Here is a 12333-nt window from a genome sequence, read left to right on the forward strand (position 1 = left end):
GTCTCAATCGCTAGTTTCAAGTCTTCTTCAAAACAGCACGATGTTCATTTTGTAAATTATGGTCTCATTTAGAGGAAAATAAAGCAGGTTATGCTTTAGCGTGTTGCTATCTTGTGCTTGACAAGTCGCAACCACAGTGGCCTGCACTGTGTACATTTAACTAGCCATGAACTTGTTTTTGAGTGCTATCAGTGTTTTCACAGTGTGTTTTCAGTTCATGAAAGTTAATTATAACTTTCTGGCCGCATAAAAAATGTCTTGTTTAGCATTCGGTTGTGATAAAAGTTTTTTTCCGGAAAGTAAGCCTGTTTTTGCTAGCTAAAATTAGCATCCCTATTAATATCACAGTTAACTTGAATCATGGATGTACCTTACTAATCAAACCAGCTAGCTCCACCCTTTCATCCAAATATGGTCACATGCTTCAAAACGGCAGTCCTCAAACCAGTGGGTGAAGTCATGGTGGCTGCTTCCACTTCTTTTATACAATCTATGGTAGTAAGCTGTGCTTAAAAACACAAACAATAGTAGCTAATTATTTATTTATCTATAGTTATTTGACACATTTTTCTACTGGTGCAGCATTGCTAAGTTAAGTTGTGAACATAAAAATCCAGCAGTCTGCCATTGTTGTTTTTATTTGAGGGGCATGCTCATTAAACAAAATTGTGTCATCATTTTCCAACTGCCCTGTTTTACATGTCCACATGAAAACCAGAATAAAAAAAATCTGCATCTTAGAAGGCATTTTCAGAAATCTCCGAATTAGTCACCTAACACTCCATTTTGCGTGTGGACGAGATGCCAAAACATAAAGGAAAATGTTTTTCAAATATATCCATATACATATGGACAAGGCCTAAAGGCTCGTGCAGACTACACGACTTTCAGCGTCGGCCGATGGTCGTGCTTTTCAGACTAGACAACTTGCCGTCTTGTGTTAGGAGTCTTGAAGTCGTTGTGGTGTTCACACTACGTAACTGATCGGTGACAGGGGGTCGCGCACTACATGAGCTGACAATGGATCTGGTCTCCAAACCACGTTTTTTCAATAACACACGGGAAATGTGAAACGGGAAATGATGCAAACCTACACACGAAACAGCTGTTGTTTGTTATTATAAAGATAGCAATTATAAAGACAAATAATATGGGTGTAAGAATGGAATAGCACATGCAGGTAGCAGGGATTGTCTGAGCTACAGAGAGAGCTGGAGGTGAGTTAAAAGTGTTTTGCAGTGAAAAAGTAGCTGCCTGCTCTGCCAGCTGCCTGCTCTCATTGGCTGGATGTGGATGTCGAAGCAACTGGCAAAACAAATTAGTAGTATATAAACATAATGTCAGTGTTGCTCCAATTCCACATTAATGTAAACACATAAGCATGTAAAATGTGGCCTTGTTGGAGCACAATGAAAGCTGAAAAAACACCCACATAATCACATGTGTTCACGCACACACACACACACACACACACACACACACACACACACACACACACACACACAGATCAGCTTTATCATTAGGTAAACAAAGGGCAGCGGAAGCTAAGGAACACTCTATCAGCAGGCAGTCTACAGTACTGTTGACTCTACCATACCTTATCTGTTACATGAACTCTACACTGTCACATAAACACGCTGTGTGTGTGTGTGCGCTTGTTGCATATTTGGCTACGCACTCATATACATATACAGTATGAGTATGTATGTTAGTCTGTAAATATCTCAATGAATAGGTGTGTGTGACAGTATATTGTACATTGGTGTGTTTGTGTGTTCTGCTGAGGTTGAATTAAAGCTGCAGAGCACGTGAATCTGATACCAACGGTTTCTGATGCAACAACGGCACTGGATTAATTTTGTTTGTGTTACACATCATCGCAGCCATTTCTTCTACCTATGAAGGGGAAATGCACTCACACAATGTTGTGTATTGGATGCATTTAGTAGTACTGAAACCAAATTCATTGACAGCAATTCTGATAATTGATTAATAGCTGAAGTAATTTATCAAACAAAAATCCAAACATTCTCTGGTTCTATCTTATCCAATGTTTAGATTTGCTGCTTTTTATATCATTGTACACTGAATATCTTTTGGACTTTGATTGAACAAAACAAGCAGATATGAACTTGGACTTGAACTTGACATATTTTTCTTTTTCCTCACATTTTATGGATTAATGGAGAAAGTAAGTGAATTTAAAATTAAACTAATCATAATTGGCAGCTCTATATAGATGCTTCATACATCTCCACTTAAATTATTTTGTATAAAATGTTTAACTGCTTTTTAAAAATATGAATATGTCATTTCAAAATTAATTATTATAATGACCTCAAACAAGTGAATTGCGTGGTTGAGAACATGCCAAGTGTTTGTTTGTTTTTTTATTCATTTCTCCAAGAGCTGAGATGAGAAGATTGATACCGCTTTCATATCAGTTTGTTACATATTTAGCTAACAAGCTAACAAATCTGCCAATATATCTGTTATATCGCATGTTTATTTCGTACACAAAGATTTAAAAAAAAATTGACAGGAAGTTGTGTGCCAGGACTAGTTTCATGACTGGACGCAGTGACTTCCTGAAGTCTCTGGTGGTTGTCTGGCAACACAGAACCCCAATTAAACCACAACCTGTTGTTTTTGAACCGATTAAACAAACAAGATGAATTAATTTGTGAGCTTTAGAGGTGGACTTTTCTACCTTTGGACAGAGCCAAGCTAACTGTTTCCCTAGGTTTCCAGTCTTTATGCTAAGTTAAGCTAACCATGTCTTGGCAGTAGCTTCATATTTAACAAAAGGTTTTAGAGTGGTACCAATCTTCTCATCTAACTCTCTGAATAGGAAAAGTAACCACATTAAGGTGTCCTGCAGTATGAAGTGCAGTGTAACAGCTGATACAGGCAGTTGTCAACAACTTTACAAGCACGCAAAACATCTGATATATGTATGTACTGTAGCTGGAAAAGGAGAGGTTGACTGAGATATCTGGAACATTTCACTAGTTGCTCATTTGCTTGTTTGCATAGTGATATGCAAGCCAATAGCAACATGCAGTTCATTCAAGGATATCCCAAAGGGAACCCAAATATACCAGAATTTATCAGTTTGTTGCAAGTACTTTGTCAACTTTTTCCAGGACAGAAGTTATCAGCATGAGTTTGCCATATTATAGCAGAGGGTAACTGGTAGACTTTTATGCCCTGTAAATAAGAAAAATCTATACACATTCTGTATTATAGTCCAGCCCCAAATCAGTTCTGATCTGCAGAAAAAAATAGAGACACTGATTTTCTTATCAATTATCATGTGTATAAACCCACACCCAACGGTAAACGTCAACTTTGTCACAATCCCTATAGCTCACTTAAAGACATTCTTTTTTTATCACAGGCCAGTCTCCTTTCTTTTTTCACTCACTTCTCTTGTTTTGCCCCTCTCTCCCTTTCAGACCCCCTTCCTTCCTTTCTCCCTGTCCCATCCTCCATGCTAAATGAGAACCAGACATTCAGCAGACCTAATCAAGATGTCCTCAGCTGAACGAGCCTTATTATGGGATGGGTAAACAGTGAGTTCCGATGTTGCCGGGGGATAAAGTCCCAGGACAAACCAGGTTTGATTGAGAGGAACGATAGTGACATCGGACAGTGAGCACTTGTCAGTAACAACTACCATTTGTTGACGTCTGAGGAGGAGGAGAAACAGATCTATTCAGGACAGACAAAATGTTTTGAATGGCTATTAAAAACCAGAGGATTACTCGATTAGTAAACACCGGTTATCACAACAGTTGGTAGAGCAACTGATTTGTTTTTTTAGAAGTGAATGCATAATATGTTAACTGTAAAGCTTACGTTGAAATAGTAGCCCGTGTGTTTGTTACTCTAGAACTCTCTTAGGGAGTCTGAGAGGGGTTTTGTGGAGGGCCAGAGTTTCCTGTGGATTGCTGATTTGAGTAGTCCTGATGTAAACACTGAGCTGTGCTTGTTTGGTCCTTAATGACGAGAGGCCATTCAGACTAACAACCTGTACATAAAGCATGGCTGTAAAAAGCAGCGTGGTGAGGCTGCTCTTGAGCGTTAATTGTGGATCGGATTCCTTGTGGCAGATGTCTAACCCCAAACATTCAGTGGGGGAGTTAATTTCCAAAATGTCTTTGCTTGAAGATAATTTTTTTAATCTCAGTAAAACATAGGATGTCCAGTCTGTGAGTCAGTGAGTAGCAGATAAGCTACCAACTGTCCTTTGCATAAATAGTATTGTGTACCTCATATGCCCTCTGAACACTAAGATATCCAGTAGAAGTAAGAAGTGAGGTGCTTGATTTGTGTGACAACAATTTATTAAGAAACAGAAGAGGTACTGGGTAGTTGTGAACTTACTACTTGAGGTACAATAATGTCTAATTAACATTTTGACATTAGCATGAAAACATCTCAAAGTTCAAATGCAATGTTAGCACATTAGCATTTAGCTAATAAATGCTATTCTTAGGTCTGTTGTGATTTTTTAAGTAGCAGCCACTGGCTGTGAAAAAATTCTCTGTCCCACAGAGTCTGGAAGTGACACAGTAGGGAGGCATTTTGTGTGTTTCTCTGTGTGCGTGTGCATTTATGTGCATCACAAACACAACAGGACACTCTACTGTCATTCTTTTGTGCATTTATGTTCCTAATATGCATTTATCCTTTGTTTTGTAGCATGTGATTTACAATGCATAGGCTACATACAGGTGAAGTTAATGTTCATTTTAAACTGTCTCAAGGTCTCTGTAAACTTTTTGTTTTTTCTTGTGCAATCCTGCAGGTCGCAAACTGTGTATGATAAAACAAACCACAGAAATTATTATCCCATCCTGTTTGTGATGTGTAGCGCTACTGTAACTCGATTCACCAAGAGCAACACTTTGGTTTTTCTAAAAACTACGATTCCCACTGTGGCTTCTCTGTTGACTGCAGCTTAACTGGTAGTCAAACAGAAAACCCTTATCATAGGTAAACACCAAGTGGCCACTCAGCCATCCGGCTAGAGAGATAGGCAGGGAGGGATAAACATCTCTGTATCGCCATGCAGAGCTGCGTTCAAATCAAATTTCCGCCCTCCAGTTTCAAGGCTTGTTTATATCCAAAAGCATCTGGAATATTAACATGCCCTTGAAAGAATTTCCTGGCATGCCTCATGCAGTGACCACATGCGTCTTTGAGTGTCATATTAATGTGAATGTGCGAATGTGTAGCCGGCCATGTCACAGTGTGGGTATGTTTCTCTTTGTGCGCATATTGGTGAATATATTTCTGTTTTGTGTATTGTGTATGTACCTGTATGTGTCCCAGTATCTAACTACTTGTGCAGAGCCAAAGTTCCCATTACTGTGAAACCCTAAACTATGAGGGCATTTGATAACCAATGTAATGACAGTACTTCTTTAAGGTTTGTAGTTTTTGACCCTTGTTTAAATTGTCTACTCCCCATGCCCAAATGTTTTTAATTGTTTTTGTTCAAGGATAAGAATGATGGTATTCGTATTTTTCTTACTGTCAACAAAACTCATGAAGGAACCAAAACCAACAATGTGTCTGTTCCTGAGACTTCTCTGCCATGTCTGTGACCTGGGACTATTTTCAGCTGCAGATCAATACACATTTAACTCAAAATAAACTACAGTGCCCATGTCCATGATAATGAAGGAAGATGTGACACAGTGCTCATTGTGTGTCTCTCACTGCTGTTTTTTTAATAGCTTCTGGACAACAATGGAGGTCTCTGGTACAGAAGAATAAGCTATATCAGGCTATGGCTATACAGGCAATACTTACCAGGATCAATTCATTACTGGTATTGATGTTTTCATGAAATTTGTTGATAATAAGAAACAACCGAACACTTCCTGTTCTCATGGCACTGGCATACAGAGTGAACATGTGCTATTAGACCCTCAATGTAGCTGTCTTTGCATATGTGTTCATCTGTGACCTTTTTGGGCATGTATGTCGCCACACAAAGCCTGTTCTTTACAATGAACCTGACACCAGAGCAAAGTGGAGCAAGGGATGTTGTAAAAAATCTAAAAACAGCTCCCTGCATGCTTATTTTGCTCTTGTTTTCCTGCAGCACACCAGTTTTTCATTTTGGGGAGGGATGGAGGGATGGAGGGATGGAGGGATAGAGTGAGGAGAGGAAGGCGGGATAGAGTGTGTAGCCCTGACAGTATTTATAGCTCGGTGTTCTGACCAAAATTATCAGTGTACCACAAAATAACTTCCTCTGCCCTCACCGCCAAATAACAGGAAGCATTCAATTGTGCGTATTTATTAATGTTAAGGCACACACATGCACTCACGCAGACACTCACACACTGAAATGTACTCACAAAAACAGCATGAAAACATGCTCTTGTGTACACACAGACATGTACGCACACACATATGCAGTGAGGGTTTGCTGTCTTTATAAATAGAGCAGCTCCTGGAGCCCTGCAAAGTCGCCTGTGTAAACTTCCTCCACTTACTGGAGTTGGTTTTTCTTTGTACTCACAAATTCTCTCTCTTTCTCTCTTTCCTTTTTGTCTGTCGAATTCATGCACATATAGATGGACACATGCTACGAAGTATGTAGGAAACACTCACACACACAAACATGCACACACCCTCAAAGTCTGGCCTCCATTAGAGAGCCATTCAGTGGTTTGGGCGGGGGGGGTCAAAGGTGAGAGTGTGTTAATGGATGACGTGGGGGGTCTTTTCTGCTTGGCTGACCATCACTGCCATGTGCACACACGGACACACATACACACACACACACACACACACACACACACACACACATACACACACACGGACACGGACACATGCACAGACATAAAATAGCACAAATATATATTTATAAATCATACTTTAACATACTTCTTTCTTTTCCACCACTTTAGTCTGTTTCTTTCAGTCCCTCTCTCTGTGTTTTGCCATTAGGCCTGTAAATCACTGGTTGGACAACGCAACACAGAATACAATCGCAGATGCTGCACCTGGTAGACATGTTAGTGAGCATGTGCACATGTGTAGCTCTGTGTACATACATGTGACAATGTATGAGTTTTGTTTAAATAAGCCTAATTAGGCTTGTTGAAACTAATATGTGCACATTTTATACTGTTGAAGATGAATTGTTTGAATTGATTGCATATCAGAATTATATGTTGTCTAAACTGGTGTTGGCAGTTAAATAATAATAATAATTTCTGGGACCTACAATGCTGAATAGTGTTAATTTATCATTTGCTTTAAGACTATTGTGGTTATTCCTCTACTTCAGAAATGACGCCTTGATTCAGGGTTTGTGTTTCCCATAATAAAACTACATCAACATTTCTGATACCTCAGGGCTCTGTTCTTAGCCCCTATCCTTTTCTCTCTCTATGTTTCACCTCTTGGCCAAAAAATACACAGTCCTGGAATTAATTTCCATTGCTACGCTGATGATACTCAGCTGTTTATGCCTGTAAAGGCGGATGCTTGTCTGCTGTGATGTCTTGTAATTTCCTGCTTCTATATTCTGATAAAACTGAGATGCTAGTCTTTGGCACAGCTCGACACAAATGCCTGTATGATCAAGTAACAAACTTTTTTGACAGCTAAAAGTCTTTGTTATGTTGATCCTATTCTCTCTTTTCATCCGCACATTAAGGAGATTGCCAAGCCTGCCTTTTTCCACCTATGCAACATAGCTAATATTAGGTATATTCTGTCCTTGGCTAATGCTTTTGCTTCATCCAGACTAGATTAATGTCTCTCTCTCTCTCTTGGCTGTCGGTGCCTCAATCCAGATGTTTTGGATCGGGATCTTCATCCTCCAGGAGATTCAGGCTCTCTTCTTAACTTTCTCTCTCCCTTTGTGTTTGTTTCCTTTCTCCTACCTCTGTGAATGGTGTGCTTGAGCTTTGAACTTTTCTTGTGTGTTTGTGTCTGTCCTCTATCCAGGGTTGGTTCTGTTTGGTGAAACATCTGTAGTTGCCCGACATCCTCCCAGATCCATTCTTCATTTATGTTTGTCATATATATGATCCTCTGTTGCTCTTCTTGAGGTTTTCCCTGTCAAAATGTTTTCTGGGAGTTTTTCCTCACATGAATCGAGGGTCTAAGGACAGAATTTGGTGTATGCTGTACAGATAGTAAAGTCACTTTTATAAATTTATTATATTGGACTGAATAAATACAACTGACTTGACTTACCTTAACTTGACTGTAAACACAATTATTTCAGCTGTGTAATGACTGGTTGAAGTTGGACAGATCTGAATTTTGTGATCCAGCTAGCAAAGTCTTTTATAGTGCCACCTTTTCCCTCAGTTTCACAAAGTGAAAGAATAAATGAATGAAAGAATGTGAACACAATTATTTAGGGTATGTAATTTTGATTGACTGGCTGCCAACTAGTGTTGCTATGGTGCTGCGACAACTGACAAATCTTTTGCTAAGAGAATAAAATCAATTTCTACATCTGAGGCGTCTAAAGCAGGATCAACAGAACATGTCGGCAGGAGGCACAAATTCGACTTTAGTAATGCTATTTTCTACATTTTGTTTTTTTGACTGAAGCCTTTTGAGTGAACATGCTGTTTTGTTTTATGTAAGTATTGTGCTGGAGTCCAAACCCCAATCAACTGGCTTGAATGTGCTTGTGAATATGTCTGTTTCCACGCCCAGGTGAGAGCAATATCTGCGCGTGTGAGTGCGCGAATGAGTGTGTGTTTGTGTGAGAAAGAGGAGTTGGCTTGGGTTGCGTAACCGCCATGTGCCTGTGTGCCTGGAGCCGCCAGCTCGTTAACCTGCCTTCCTTCCTGCTGTCACCTCAAACTAAATAAACACAGAGGCTATCTGCTGTGCATGCACATGTGCACTAACACCCCCCCCCCCACACACACACACACATATACATAAATACCCACACTTACACTTGCATTCATGCACGTGGATATTTCTTTCTGTGTCGCCTGAACACATGAGCCGAAGGCTCTTTACTTTGAGGAGGACAGATCATATATCTCTTTCTGATAACAAACACACACATGCACTAACTTTGAGCTTTTATTTACCCTGTAGGGAGGATGTTACAGTTAGGATGGGATGCAACATGTCATTAAAGAATCCTGCCTCTCTGACAGTTGAAAACAAGCTGCCGGGTCTCGGCGGACTTTAACCTCTGCTTGGTGTTTTTCAGCAGGTGGCTTATTGGCTCCCAACCGAGGTTTGCAGATGTTGTGACAGGGCAGCTGAGATGTTATGAAAATAAGACATGAAGTATTAGGCCAGGTTAAAATGTAGATGGTGGTGCAGAATCAAAGCCTTCAGGCAAACACTTTCTGAAATAATGATGAAAGTTGTTAATCAGTTTATATATATATATATATATATATATATATATATATATATATATATATATATTTGTTTTACGTTGAGCAAACATGGCTGTAAATATTTCATGAGTAAAAAACGACAGAAAGAGTTCCTCTTAACTTTACTGCCACACAGCAGGCTTACCTCATTGTTTCCCAAAAGCTCTGTTTTCCTCGTCCACACTATAATGCAGGGCCAGCTTTTTCAAATTCATCCATTTTCAAAGATCTCTGATTTGGATGTGAAAATTATGAGAAAAGATGCATTTTTACTTAGTTCAGATGTCTAAGACAAGATACAGTATGTTAAACATTTGATCAAAGCAGTCAGTGTAATGAGTAAATGCCTTATTGCATTGTTTCTAATAATTGGGAGATGAGTTGATTTATGAAGGGATAAGATGTTTCTTTTTTTTAAAACAGGTTTTCCTAATAAATATTCTTGGACATCCAAACTGATTATAAGACGCTGGTTGGCAAAGTTTGACGTCAGCCGATTTTAACATTTCCTGTGGCCTTTAAATCTGTTTAATACCCACTCTGAAACTTCAGCTTTCCATTCCACAAACACAAAACATATCACACCACATGTAACAAACCCACATCAAGGGAGGTTTTTTTCATAAAAAATAATTACATCAACATACCCCCTTTCTATTTTGTTTTACTTTTAAACTTGGGCCCGGTATTTCAACATTAAACTTAGTTGGGCCTCTCGGTATAAGTTTCTTTCATTTAAAAAATAACACAGGAACATGGAGGAGGGGTAGCAGTGGAAGCATTAATAAACAAAGAAGTAAATAATGTTTATTGCAAGCCAGACATCACAGCGGGTTTATGGCTGGACTGTAAACTGGAAGACCCGGCTTAGAATTTACATAATTACTTCCTGGTGTAAATTACTCACCCCCTCCCTCTCCTACTCTTCATCTCTCTACCTCTATATCTCTCTCTCTCTTCCATCTCTCTCTCTTCTAGGTCATTTCATTACTCTTCGTCCAACAGCACCAATATAAGGTTTTTTCAATTGCATTAAATCTATAGAGGAAGTGTTTTTGAATAGTTTGCCTGTGCCAGTAGCATACTACCCTATTTATTCATTATTTTTTCAGTAATACATGGTGTCCAAAAATAACTTAATGAAGTTTGGTGTTGATGTGCTGTCCCACAATGTAATGCACAACAGAAAGGAATAAAAAGTGAAAAAACCTTCAGGCAACAGCTCAGAAACAACAACAACAAACATTCACAAATTATTACTATTATTATTTTTATTATATTGTTATTGTGTTGTTTTAAATTTCCGACATTGCAAATTGATCTATTCACATGACTTATAAAAGTTGCTTGGTAGTGGCTTTCAACACATAATGCCACTTAAATTTAGTTTTTTTAAATCAACATAATGAGGAAATGGTTTTAATCAATGCTTTTACCAAGTCACAAAATGTTCATCAGCATATGTGTACAATTTCACCTACAACTAATTTGATTTGCTTTCCCTACAGTTTCTGCTGTTGCAATATAATACCTACTTATTGCATCTAAAGCAACTAGATATTGTTGTTTATTATGATGTTTTGCCACTCAGAGCACTTAAGATGAGGGAAAGATCATGTCCTTTATTAAATATCGGAAAAAAACTCAACAGTGACTTAAGACACAGCATGTTTACTATATTGACATTTAATCGAAAACGCAATCTTTCCCTAACCTCAACCAAAGTGTATTTGTTGCCTGAACCTAATCACACACAGCACACAGGATCCCACGTCTCAAAGTCCTGTGATTTGTACCACCAACCATACACCTCCCTACAACTCACATGCGGTACAAATTTGCAGCACCTCCTTCACGTACAAAAGATGTCGCCACAAAACATTATTCTTTCCACAGAATGACTTATGGGCTTTTTCTGATCTTCCAATTTTAACGGTTAATGTTTGGTTCAAGCTACTTCTCGGTTAAGGCAAGTTAAACCAGTCTCAATGGTAAACTGTGGAGACCTCCACAATAAGAGGTTTTGCAGTGTTACAGCAAAGTCACCATATTATGCTTTTACTTACAGGCATTATTTGCATGACTGCAAGAAGTCACTTATCATAACATGTTTTTTTTTTTACCAGTGCTGTTGATCTCCTGGTGATAGTCTCAAGCTAATATGACAATAAAACCAGTGATGGGATTCATTTTTGTTTTGGCCATTTTGTGCTAATAGGATAGCAGACAGCTTAGGGCCATATTTAAACTGTACTTTACCAATTACATAAAGTGCATCTTATACCACTGGGAAACGGGGACACCCAGATATATTCTTTACTGTTATTATATAGCTTTGACCCAGAAGTTGCATCACAGTTTAACAAGAAACTAATAGCATAACTTCCAGACAGGTCTCATTGCTATATTATCTCACCATTATTACTATTTTACAAACATAATCTCATCAGTGTGAGAGTATTCATCGGTCTTGGGACTTGGGAAATGTCTGGAGAGTTTATGTGATGACAAAAGCAAGTTTTAAAAAACAATTGATCATCAGGAATATTTTGTTTTTGCATTTATACAATGAAACACTGAGATACAGGGAGTGTTTTCTGTCTCTGGTCCAGCATTGAATTGTAAAGCACAGGGTTAGGTTAGTGGAGGTCAGGGAACAAGAGGACAAATTGCTAAATGAAACGTTTCTTCATCTTTAGGTCAGACTCTTTGCATGAGTGGTGTTTATGTCATGGACTTAAGAAGAGCAGTATGGAGGGCTCTGGCCTGTTTGCTTTTTGTATTTTCAGCCTTTTTCTCTGTTGTCCCTCTGTCTTTCCCTCTCTCCTAACACTTCATCTCTTCCTCCCCTCTCTTTTTCACTCTTTCACTCTTTCACTCTCTCTTTCTCTGTCCTTCTTTCCCACTGGGACGGCCCCTATGTGCTTTGGAGGCCCTC

Source organism: Micropterus dolomieu, linkage group LG23 (assembly GCF_021292245.1).
Source record: "Micropterus dolomieu isolate WLL.071019.BEF.003 ecotype Adirondacks linkage group LG23, ASM2129224v1, whole genome shotgun sequence".
Taxonomy (NCBI): Eukaryota; Metazoa; Chordata; class Actinopteri; order Centrarchiformes; family Centrarchidae; genus Micropterus; species Micropterus dolomieu.